General features: G+C 41.9%; 1 protein-coding gene and 1 long non-coding RNA gene across 6 annotated transcripts in view; one reads left to right on the plus strand and one right to left on the minus strand.

The window, feature by feature from the left end:
* The window catches only part of HIVEP1 (HIVEP zinc finger 1), a 148,714-nt gene that overhangs the window by 71,954 nt on the left and 64,950 nt on the right, over positions 1-11,810 (minus strand). The gene's annotated exons all lie outside the window — the stretch shown is intronic.
* LOC102899917 overlaps positions 1-11,810 on the plus strand; it is a 28,554-nt gene that overhangs the window by 15,607 nt on the left and 1,137 nt on the right. For both annotated transcript variants that reach the window (XR_006597554.1, XR_002742186.2), the window contains 2 exons: positions 738-2,672; positions 3,451-3,509. This is a non-coding gene — a long non-coding RNA (uncharacterized LOC102899917). The remainder of the gene's footprint in view (positions 1-737; positions 2,673-3,450; positions 3,510-11,810) is intronic.

Below are 11,810 nucleotides of genomic sequence, written 5' to 3' on the forward strand. Positions count from 1 at the left end.
GTTGTTAGAGCTGAGGCTCGGAGCACAAGTGGATTTTGTAAAACAGCGTGTGTTCTCCTTTGGTTAACAATTAACGTAAGGGCGCCTGGGTGGCTCAGTCGGTTAAGTGTCAGACTTCGGCTCAGATCGGAGTTCGTGAGTCAAGCCCCATTTCCAGTTCAGCGCTGACAGCGCAAAGCTCGCTTGGCATTTTTCTCTCTCCCTCTCCCTCTGCCCCTCTCCCACATGCGTGCGTTCCCTCTCTCTCAAAAGTAAACATTAAAAAAAAAAAAAAACGATTACTTTAAATTGTATAAGGATGTACTTATTTGATGATGAAGACAATAACTAATTCCAGCTTTAATACGGGGGCCTAAGTACTCGTTATAATGGTAGAAGTTACAAAATTCCCAGGGTACTTTCTTGTACTGAAAAGAATACAGTACCGATAATTACATAATATTTTAGTTAATGCACGGAAGTATCATTTAACAATTTTCAAAATGTTGGTACTTCAGCCATTTACGCCCTCTGGCGTCCACCGCCAGTTCCCAAAATGGTCTCCAGTGCTAGGCCTACCGCCACCGGCCACGCAAGATCAACTTCCAAAATGTATCCTTTTCCAAATAAATAAAAGGCACGGATCCCCACCACAGGGGCCCTCGGAACCACCTGCTTCTTCTCCCATTAACCTTGAGGAAGAAGCCAGAAAATTCAGAGAACCTTCCATTTTCTGATCAAACTTCTTTTAATCACAGGTTGATCCACCCGGTCGGCAAAATAAAAGCGGAGTGGGAGCAGCAGGAAAAACGGAGTCGAGCTAGCTTGAAGTATTAGACACTGTCAGCACTGGTCAAAAATAAACTTTCATCCTGATAAGTGTATCCCCACAGCAATGTCCTATTTGTTTGCTAATTATCAGATCCAGCATGAGATCTACAAGTAGAGGTAACCTAGAGAAATATTACAATTTTTCTTATTCACAAATTTTAGTTATTTCTCATGAAATGACAAGTGAACTGGAAACGGTCCTAAAAAAAGAAAAGAAAACAAAACAAAGCAAAAAGCAAAACACCTCTTATTAAATGTAGAAAGTGGACCCTGCATCAGCAGGAACTTTATTTCAAAAAGAAAACTACCAAATGCATGGATGAAATCTGTGTTAACATAAGTAACAAAAGGACAAGGGCCGCTTTTTAAAAAAGTAAAATATATGAAGTATGCTGTATAACCTTTAAAATGTAAAGAAACAAACCATGAATTTAAATACACAGTCCTTGAGAAACATAAAAAGGAAAAAACACTCTCATTTCTATGCCAGCAGTCCCTCCAAACTTAAGAACCATAAATATATACATACATATTATATATATTCTGGTAGTAATGACTGTGTTTAAGAGTTTGTGCACACATAATTTGGCATTATATAATAAAACACCTTTTTTTATTAACAGAAGCGATTGTGGCTCAAAGCAACAAAAACTCATGACTTAACACATATTTAAGAATAACTGCTATTCAGTACACTGAGGTTTGGCCACCTTCTGCTTGCACTGGTAACATAACAAATTCTTAGAAAAATGACCTCAATTTACATGTGATCACAAAATACTGGTCTTTGTTGTTGGATTTTCAATTAAGTTGCCTTTTTCTCTTGATAATAACTATGCATAAATCAGCAGATTTAGGACATCTACTTTGGTAGGTATAAGTATCTACTTAAATTCTTTTACCGAAAGCCCCAGTTCAATAGGTAAATACAATTTTCATTTAGAGAGCTTGTAATAGTCAGTATTAAAAGCCTTTGCTTCAATTTTTAGAGAAAGTCCTGTTTATATTTAACCTATGCTTTAGGATTTTTCAGGTCAAATATGTTTCAGAGATCCTCCAAAATCACAGAGAAAGGACTCATACATTGTCTGCTCTTAATTGGTTCATACAAGGCAACTTACTGATTTTTAAAGCACTATTTATCATTTTTTCACTATGACTCAGAGCAATAAATGTGTTTTTACATTTCAACCAATTACACATGTGTACACAGAATTCAGAAACAAACTTACCCACACTCCATCTTCCATCTTTTCCTATTAAAAATGAATAATGCTCCCTTGCCCAGCCAGCTATATTGATTTTACAACCCACTGCTGGATTCAGAACCTGATATAAAAAGAAGTTCCCTACGCATCTTTTTTACTTTTTATTTTTTTCCCCTTTTCCCTTTACCAAGGGTAACACTTCCCAGCAGTAATACACGATCTCACTTGTAAGCCTTGATTTGGGGGCCTGGGGGTGTTACTTAGAATGGGATCTCAGATTCGGAGACACCTTCCATCATGCCCTCCATGGCACTGTTATCTGAGGTAACAATCTCACAAAGAAATACACATCGAGAAATAAACTGTAGTTTCTCTGTTGCTGTTGTTTAAGAATAAAAATAGATATGTAAGCAAAATGGACATTCACACCATGTCGGTCGGTCTAAAGTGAGTAATGCATTCTTACTGTAATGAGTTTTTAGCGTATTTAAGATGTAATTCTAATTAGTTCAATTTTTACTAAATGTATTTGGAGGAGCTGTCACCTGGTAAAGACTCCAGCAACATGAATGGATCCATAATCTTTTCTACAATCCAGAGGGGCCCATGGCTGAGCAAGTAACAGGCCAGGAGAAGGGAGAAGCTACTAATCATGTAAGTCGTATTTTGGTTCTGCAACTGTTGAAAATTTACAACTTCTTACAGATTTCCTTCCCCAATAAGGCACAGAAATTGTGAATGGTAAAGATTATGAACAATTTTGTACAATGCCTCACATATTTAAAAACTTTTGTACACGCAAACCATGTAAAAATACTTTATTTCCATCATCCATAAATAATTAAAGGGAAAACATCTCTTTATTTGTGAAAGATAATCTGAAACCATGGAGAAAAAAAAAAAAACCCACCCCAAAACAAAAACCAAAACCAAGTCCCAGAGCCCTTAAGAAACAACCTTTCTTGGGGCGCCTGGGTGGCTCAGTTGGTTACACGTCCCACTTTGGCTTAGGTCAGGATCTCACAGTTTGTGAGTTTGAGCCCCATGTTGGGCTCTGTGCTTACAGCTCAGAGCCTGGAGCCTGCTTCAGATTCTATGTCTCCCTCTCTCTGCACTCCTCCACCGTTCACACTCTGTCTCTCTCAAAAATAAATTAGCATTAAAAAAAAAGTTAAAAAAAAAAAAGAAAAAACCTTTCTTGGGGTGCCTGGGTGACTCAGTCAGTGGAGCATCCAACTTTTGATTTTGGCTCAGGTCATGATCTCACAGTTCATGGGACTGAGCCCTGTGTCATAGCACAGAGACTGCTTAGGATTCTCGCTCTCTCTCTCTCTCTCTTTCTCTGCCCCTCCTCTGCTCACTCTCTCTCTCTCTCTCTCAAAATAAATAAATAAACTTTAGGGAAAAAAAAAGAAAATAACCTTTCTTTTAGCGCTCTGGGGAGAAGACTGAATAATTGAAACAAATCACAACAGTAAAGCAATCCTCCTGGTAAGTTTCTGCTCTTGACCATTTCCACCCCGTGGTGAAGTGGGGTGGGGGTGGGGCTCCCTGAACACCACCCCTCAAGAGCCTCAGGATGCAGGGCATCCCAGCTTTGGGGACCAACACACAAAGTCGTTAGGATTTGATTTCACAAAGGCTGTGTTTTCACTGTGGTGAACATCCACCCCGTGTCAGGAACAACAGGAGGGGCTGAAGACGGGAGAACAAGCCAAACCAAACAGACAGGCTTTCCTGGAGGGGCTTACAGATGATCATACCCTTTAAACAATCCCTTGACTCTCAATTTGAAGGTAAATATAAAGCCCGGTTCCGCTGTGTGGCCAACTCACAAGGTCCTCCTCGGCCTCACCCCCAACCCCACTGCTGTTTTCTTTCCAGCTTCAGCCGCCCCCTCGGGGCGTCAGCTCCCACCCCATCCCTTCTCTTAACACCCTCATTCACAGTCTGTCACTCCCTGCTCTGTGCCACCACCAGACCTTGCATGCGGAACCCTGTCTCTCTGCGGTGACCTGTCTCATGATCATTAGTAATCATGACGATACGACGGCCCTGCGTGATTTACTGATTGGAGAAATGCTGGCAATAACCTGCCAGGCTGCAGAGAAGCGCTGGTGCATTCTGAGAAAGAGAAAAAGGGATCCAGGCACACAAACTTACAACCGGCATTGGGTGGTTTCACTGAAGAACCCGGCATCATATCCTCTTTAACGTTACAGATGATTTCGACATTTGGGAAGCTGTATGCCTACCGTGAAAAACACTTGAGTAAACTCTTTCTTACTCCATGCGATCAAGAACAAATGATCTCTACCTTCATTTTACCAGCTCATCCTTCTCTGCCACTTTTCGGATCTGTACCTAATAACCCCGGCTCTAACACCACAGACTCTCCCTCTTCCCTTGGCCCTAAAAGCACAAAGCAGAAAAGCTAATAGTAGAATCGTATGAAGTGGATCCTAATGAACTGTAAAAGGCACCTCTATTTACTGAAAGAGAAGCCATCTGATTGAAAAAGGATCACCATATGCGACTGTACTATTTTTACTACTAAATAAGCATAACTCCTACGTCCCCTCGTTACCCGTCAGCACAAGCTCCCTTACTCTTACTGTTAACTGCTACAGCTATTTCAGTAAGACTAAATATAGACAATGATGTAATGTTAAAAACGCATCTAATACCCATACATGCTTTTAATTTTTTTTAATGTTTATTTATTTTGAGAGAGAGAGAGAGAGAGAGAGAGAGAGAGAGAGAGAGAGAGAGAGAGAGTGAGTGAGTGCCAGGGAAGGGCAGAGAGACAGGGACAGAGAATCCCAAGCAGGCTCCGTGCTGTCAGTGCAGAGCCTGATGCTGGGCTCGATCTCATGACCTGAGCTGAAATCAGGAGTCTGAGTGAGCCACCCAGGTGTCCCCAATACATGCTCTTTTAAATAATACTTGTCCCTGGTGTTCACTACTAGATCAGCTAAGTAAGCCCACATTTGTAAGTCACACATTTTAACCTGTAGTTACACATCTTTGTGCCTCTGGACCTGTGTCTTTCAGGAAGAGGACACTGTGCAATAATGCTGAAAATGATTATCCAGACCAGTAATATTTCAAATTGGAAAATACCGCCTGAAGTATACAGGGAAAAAAATACAAGACTCAACTCTGTGCTAATGAATTTGAAAATTGTGATTGATTAGTAAAAGGTTCCAGAGAGCATGAAATTACTCAACTTGATCCAGGAATAACCACGGATGAAACGAAGAAAGTTACCAGAGGACGACAAAGAACTACCTTGTTTAAAGGTTCCAGGCCCAGATGCTTTTGTTATCAAATTCTTTCCAATTCTGAAAAGTAAAGCATTTCCTAAAAAGTTTCAGAGCACAGGATAACACAAAAGCTGTTCTAAGTCATTTTATAAAGCTGATATGGCCCTGACATCAATGTGACCAAAGGGGAAGAAAAATCAGCACCACAGACAAGTTCCATATATGAATATGGATTTAACAATCTATATCAAGGGGTTCCTGGGTGGCTCAGTCAGTTAAGCATCCGACTTCAGCTCAGGTCATGATCTTATAGTCCATGAGTTTGAGCCCCACATCAGGCTCTATGCTGACAGTTCAGAGCCTGGAGCCTGCTTCATTCATATTCTATGTCTCCCTCTCTCTCTGTCCCTCCCCTACTTGTGCTCTGTCAAAATAATAAAAACGCATTTAAAAAAAATAATCCTTGGAACAGAATAGAGAACCAGAAATGGACCCACAGATGTATGGCCGGCTAATCTTTGACAAAGCAGGAAAGAATATCCAATGGAATAAAGACAGTCTCTTCAGCAAACGGTGTTGGGAAAACTGGACAGCAACATGCAGAAGAATGAACCTGGGCCACTTTCTTACACCATACACAAAAATAAACTCAAAATGGATAACAGAACTAAATGTAAGACAGGAAGCCATCAAAATTCTAGAGGAGAAAGCAAGTAATAACCACTTTGACCTCGGCCACAGCAATTTCTTACTCGACACGTCTCTGGAGGCAAGGGAAACGAAAGCAGAAAGTACTATTGGGACCTCGTCAAGATAAAAAGCTTCTGCACAGCGAAGGAGACAATCAGCAAAACTAAAAGGCAACCAGCAGAATGGGAGAAGATATTTACAAATGATATATCAGATAAAGGGGCAGTATCCAAAATCTTTAAAGAACTTATCAAACTCAACAGCCAAAAAAACAAATAATCCAGTGAAGAAATGGGCAAAAGACATGAATAGGCTCTCTTCTAAAGAAGACATCAGGTGGCTAACACATGAAAAAATGCTCAACATCACTCATCATCAGGAAAATACAAGTCAAAACCCCACTGAGGTACCACCTCACACCACTGAGAATAGCTAAAAGTAACAACTCAGGCAACAACAGATGTTGGCGAGGATGAAAGAGGATCTCTTTTGCACCGCTGGTGGGAATGCAAGCTGGTGCAGCCACTCTGGAAAACGGTATGGAGGCTCATCAAAAAATTAAAAACAGAACTACCCTACGACCCCGCAATTGCACTACAAGGCATTTATCCAAGGGATCCAGGTGTGCTGTTTCGAAGGGACACATGCACCCCCATGTTTAGAACAGCGCTATCGACAATAGCCGAAGTATGGAAAGAGCCCAAATGTCCATCGATGGATGAATGGATAAAGAAGATGTGGTATATATATATACAATGGAGTATTACTCGGCGATCAAAAAGAATGAAATCTTGCCATGTGCAACTCTATGGATGGAACTAGAGGGTGTTATACTAAGCAAAACTAGTCTGTCAGAGAAAGACAAAGATCATATGACTTCACTCATATGTCAAATTTAAGATACAAAACAGATGACTATATGGGAAGGGAAGCAAAAGCAATATAAAAACAGGGAGGGGACAAAATATAAGAGACTCTTAAATACAGAGAACAAACTGAAGGTTGCTGGAGGGGTAGTGGGTGGGGGGATGGGCTAAACGGACAAGGGGCTTAAGAAGGACACTTGTTGGGATGAGCCCTGGGTGTTACACAAAGGGGATGAATCACTGGATTCTACTCCTGAAATCATTGTTGTGTTGTATGCTAACTAAATTGGATGTAAATGAAAAAATAAAAATAATTACTAATTTAAAAAATAACAATCTATACCAAGAAGTACAGGGGCGCCTGGCTGGCTCAGTGGAGCATATGATTCTTGATCTTGGGGTTGTGAGTTTGAGCCCCACGCTGAGGCATAGAGATCACGTAAGAAAAGTTAAAAAAAATTAATTTTTTTAAAAGAAGTATATTCAAAGTTTGGAAAGCCACACCCGAGTAGGGTGTGAAATAAGTATGCAAAGATATTTCAGTATTAGGAAGGATATTGTTGTAACATAACTACAGCAGGACAATGGAGGAGGAAAAAGGTAACAATGTCCAGAACGGACTTGACTAAATCACATCTATCATTAGTATAAAAACAAAAAAACTACAAACAAACAAAAACCCGCCAACAATAAATAGAAAAGGACAGACTTCACCATATAAACCAAGTATTATTCTAATAAACACGCTAAAACAAAGAAACTGACCACTAACCATGTTCTCATTTCCTTGAGGAAGTCTTCCCCAACCCAGTCTCCTACCACTGGTCTGCACCCCCAGCACTGTGCTCTCACCCCCAGAGCAGTGTTCACCACCGCCAGATCTTCTGGGATGATTTCTACAATGTTAACACACAGGATTTATTCAATTCAGAATATATTAGCTCCCGTGTGCTAGCCTAAAGATACACAAAGATGAGCAATTCTACGTGCAGGAACTTACAGAAGGAAACAAGCCATCTCTCTACACGCGTACCAGTGTGACTCTATCCACAGGGTGCTAAGGGAACACAGAACCGGGAGATGTGGCCGTCTTGGCAATGGGAAGAGTCCTGAAACAGCTTCATGGATGAAATACACAGGCTGAAAATAAACAGAAGATGAGTGGTCTCACCATGGAGAGTGGATGAGGGCATTCAGGTAGGGGATCATGAGGAGGTTGCAAAGGCAAAGAAGAAGACAAGAAAGTGTGTCAGGAACTCAGAGCAGTTTGGAAACAAACCTGGAGAGAGCAGGTCTAAAGATACAGGATTTGGAAACTGCTGTCTTACACATCTAGTAGTTAAAACTATACCACAGAGTTGGTGGAAGCGAAGATACGACTTACTCTATGAAGTGATCTGGCCATAGGTAGTGAAGATCTTTGAAAACCCACTCGTCCTTAAAATTGTGACTGAACTGCTGGAAATCTAGACTGAGACCATGAAAGGAGTGGAGCAAAGGCCATTCATCACGGTGCTTCTTCTACTGTGAAAAACTAAATCATCCACAGCGCCTGGGATAAAGTAGGTGTTCAATAAGTATCTGTTGAGTGAAAACTTGAGAAATGGTCAAGTAAATATGGTACCTCCATATGACAGAATATTAGAAAACTATTATACTATAGGTTTCTGGAAGGAGGATCTACTGAGCCAATAACTACAGTAATGGTGGCCCCAGATTATATAAATTTTAAAAGATTTGACAAAGGATTTTAATGGGCCACCTACTCTCCAGTTAAGAATCGTGGCACACTGAGAGGCAGCTCCAACTGTTCAGGAGTAGGAAGAAGAAAGGGAAACCCAAGAAAGAGACAAAAACAAAACACAACAAAAGGAACGCATGAAAAAATTAGAACCAGAAATAATTTTAGTCACAGAGATCAAGAGAACAGTGTTTCATTGTCAAATCAGTAGATGAGGCAATCCAGAAAGACTGAAAAAGCTTCCACTGGGTTGAGCAATTAGGAGGTCCTGGCGATGCTTTGCAAAAGCAGGAGGTGAGACGAGGAGGCTGGGGGGCCGAGGGCGGAGGCAGTGATGGGATGGGAGGCAGAGAAGAGACCGGGGCAGAACTGTATTTCAAAACATTCAGTGGAGAAGAAGAGAGTGAACTGGGGAGCCACTGAGAAACACAGGGTTAAGAGAAAGACGTTTGGTATGGTTTTCAAAGACGTTTATAGGCACAAGGTGGGGAGCCCATAAAACGAGAGCAAAAGTAAAGGGAAGAAGAGGACATATGCAGGGGCAAGACCCTTAAGGAAGCAGAATAGAGCATCCAGAGTCTAGGAGAAGGGCTGGTTTTGAACAGGGGGAGAGCCAGGGCCATCCTCTGAGGTCACAGGGAGGGAGAGGAGAAGGTACGTCAGATGAAAAATCTACTGATGGGAAGGATGAGTTTGACGGAGCGCAGATCCAATGGACTGGATTTTACTGAGAGAAGAGGCATAGCGTAGCTGGCTACAAAGAAAACGGAGCTCAGTGTTTCTGCGACAGGTCTTCCAGACTGGCTAAGGTGAGCCAAATTATTGACGCGAATGGAAGAGCTGACCGGTTTTAAGGCCCTTTTATTTAAGGACAAATAAAAGCTCTTGATGAACAACAACTAGGGAATCTGTGAAGCAGAAACCCACGTGTATCTGACGGCTCCCATGTGCACAGCAGTGCTGTTTATCCTAACAAAGTCTGGCAACCTGCATGAAGAATTGGAGAAGGAATGCCAAATTTGGACTTTTCCAGGGGGAAGGACGAAAAGAATTCCGCCAGATGAAGGCGCTAGAGGATGGTTCCTGCAAGCAGCCAAATACACAAGATGGGGTAGTGGCTCGGTGGGTGGTGGGTCAGGAGGAGCCGAGGAAGGAAAAGATGGAAAAGTGAAGGCAGGGGACAGGGAGCAGGACCAAAATGTACCACAAAATTCCAACTGTGAAATGCCTAGCCCTGCTGTACTTCCACGCATATGGAAAAGTATACCTTTATGTATTTTGCAGAATTGTCCATTTATCTTTAGGAAAGCATCTTTCCATTGTGACACTGAGAAAAAATTAAAGTTGTTCAAAAAGAAAAGTTAAAAGCTTCACCATGCTTTTAAAATTATGGATCAAGGGTGCCTGGGTGGCTCAGTCGGTTAAGCATCTGACTTGGGCTCGGGCCATGATCTCCCTGCCTGTGGGTTCGAGCCCCGTGTCGGGCTCTGGGCTGACAGCTTGCAGCCTGGAGCCTGAAGTCTGCTTCAGATTCTGTCTCTGTCTCTTTGCCCCTCCCCTGCTCACGCTCTGTCTCTCTCTTGCAAATATAAACAAACATTAAAAGAAATCTTTTAATAAATAGATAAAACTGTGGGTCGACGAAATGCAACGTTTCTTCTATAAGAAAATCATCTTCATAGCAAAACTAACGATGGGGTACACGGACACACTGTGAATATGTTACCACTAAACCATCTCAGGCTTTTGAATTATTTTTCGTCTCTTAATAACATATACCTGGTTTCACTTTGCAGACAGTTCCTTAGCCTTGATGAGCAGAGCTAAGTATCAGGCCACTGTATGCTAACTACTTATAATAGTGGGGTAACTATACCTTTCCACCCCTAGAGGGAGCTGGGAAGACCACTGGTTTTTAGAGCTGAGCACACGTTTCCTAAGGAGTCAAAAACTAAGCAAACTCCCAGAGTCTCCCTCCTGAAACTTCACCCAGGCTCAGAACCCACGAGAAGTTCCATCGAGGAGGCTAAGTCTGATGCAAGCTCCTTCCTCAGACGGCTGCCAAAGCAAGGCCGGGTCCCTCAGGGCCACCCTTCTGGCTCCTGGCTTCTGCTCTTTCATGCATCACCTAGAACAGCAGAACTCAAGCTCTGCTCCCTTAGTACTGGAGTCATTTTAAAAGTCTTCATATGAAGGCTGCACCCCACATCAATCAAATCAGCATTAGAAGTTTCCCAGGTGATTCTAATATGCAGCCAAACCTGAAAAATCAATGTTCTGTAAATTACAGATATTATCAGGTCAAGATTCAAAGTTGTACAAAACGCAAGCAGTTAGGGAAAAAAAACGTCTTATCAGCTGGCTCCTTGAAGCAACTTTTTATCAAGCCACAGGGACGGGGAGCAGGCAGCGTCTGCCTTATCAAGGGAGCTGCTGATGTTGGGAGAGACCAGGGAAGATAAGGAAGGTCAAATTCCATGTGTAGTTCATGGCTAAGGGGGTGCAAGCAAAGTATACAGCTAAGGTGCAAACCCAAAGCATACATTCCTAATAAGCATTATATCACAGATAGATCCATTTATTACCAAGATGAAAATCGATCTCCACCTGAAAAAATGTATGTTTGGAAACACAGAAACTATTTCAATGTAATAAGCTACCGCACAGAGATGCTAAAATTGACATGGAATAATACAGTTTTCCAGTAATCACATTAAAACACGTGGCCTATCTTGGTTCAGATATTATTATTGTGAGAGTATGGCAACACTGGTATCCTCATCCCATTTGATGCTTTCTGATGTCGTGGATGGGAGGAGGTAGTCATGGTAACTATGATGGGGAGAGAAAGGAATATGAAGACAGAGCGTTCTTATCCTGAGACGTTAAATGCCAGGTTCCACTGAACTTGAGTTACTAACCCAGTAACAGATTCACTCACATACACATACACGTGTATGCCTCCACGCATGCATACACACACACACACACCCCAAATTCAGGGGTAAGCATGTAAATATAGAGACGGCTGAGAGACACCCAAGAGGTATGGATCTCAAAGTCTGAAAAGAGCCCTTCTGCTTTTCAGGCTGGCTATCTGCCTCATCCCTAGTCAGCAAATAACACATCTATTTTCCCTTTAATTTTTTAAAAGCCTCTTATTGAAAGAAAGAGAAGGGGTGGGGGAAGGAGCGAGGAAGGAAAGGAGGAAGAGAGGGAAGGGAAGGGA

Source organism: Felis catus, chromosome B2 (genome assembly GCF_018350175.1).
Source record: "Felis catus isolate Fca126 chromosome B2, F.catus_Fca126_mat1.0, whole genome shotgun sequence".
Taxonomy (NCBI): domain Eukaryota; kingdom Metazoa; phylum Chordata; class Mammalia; order Carnivora; family Felidae; genus Felis; species Felis catus.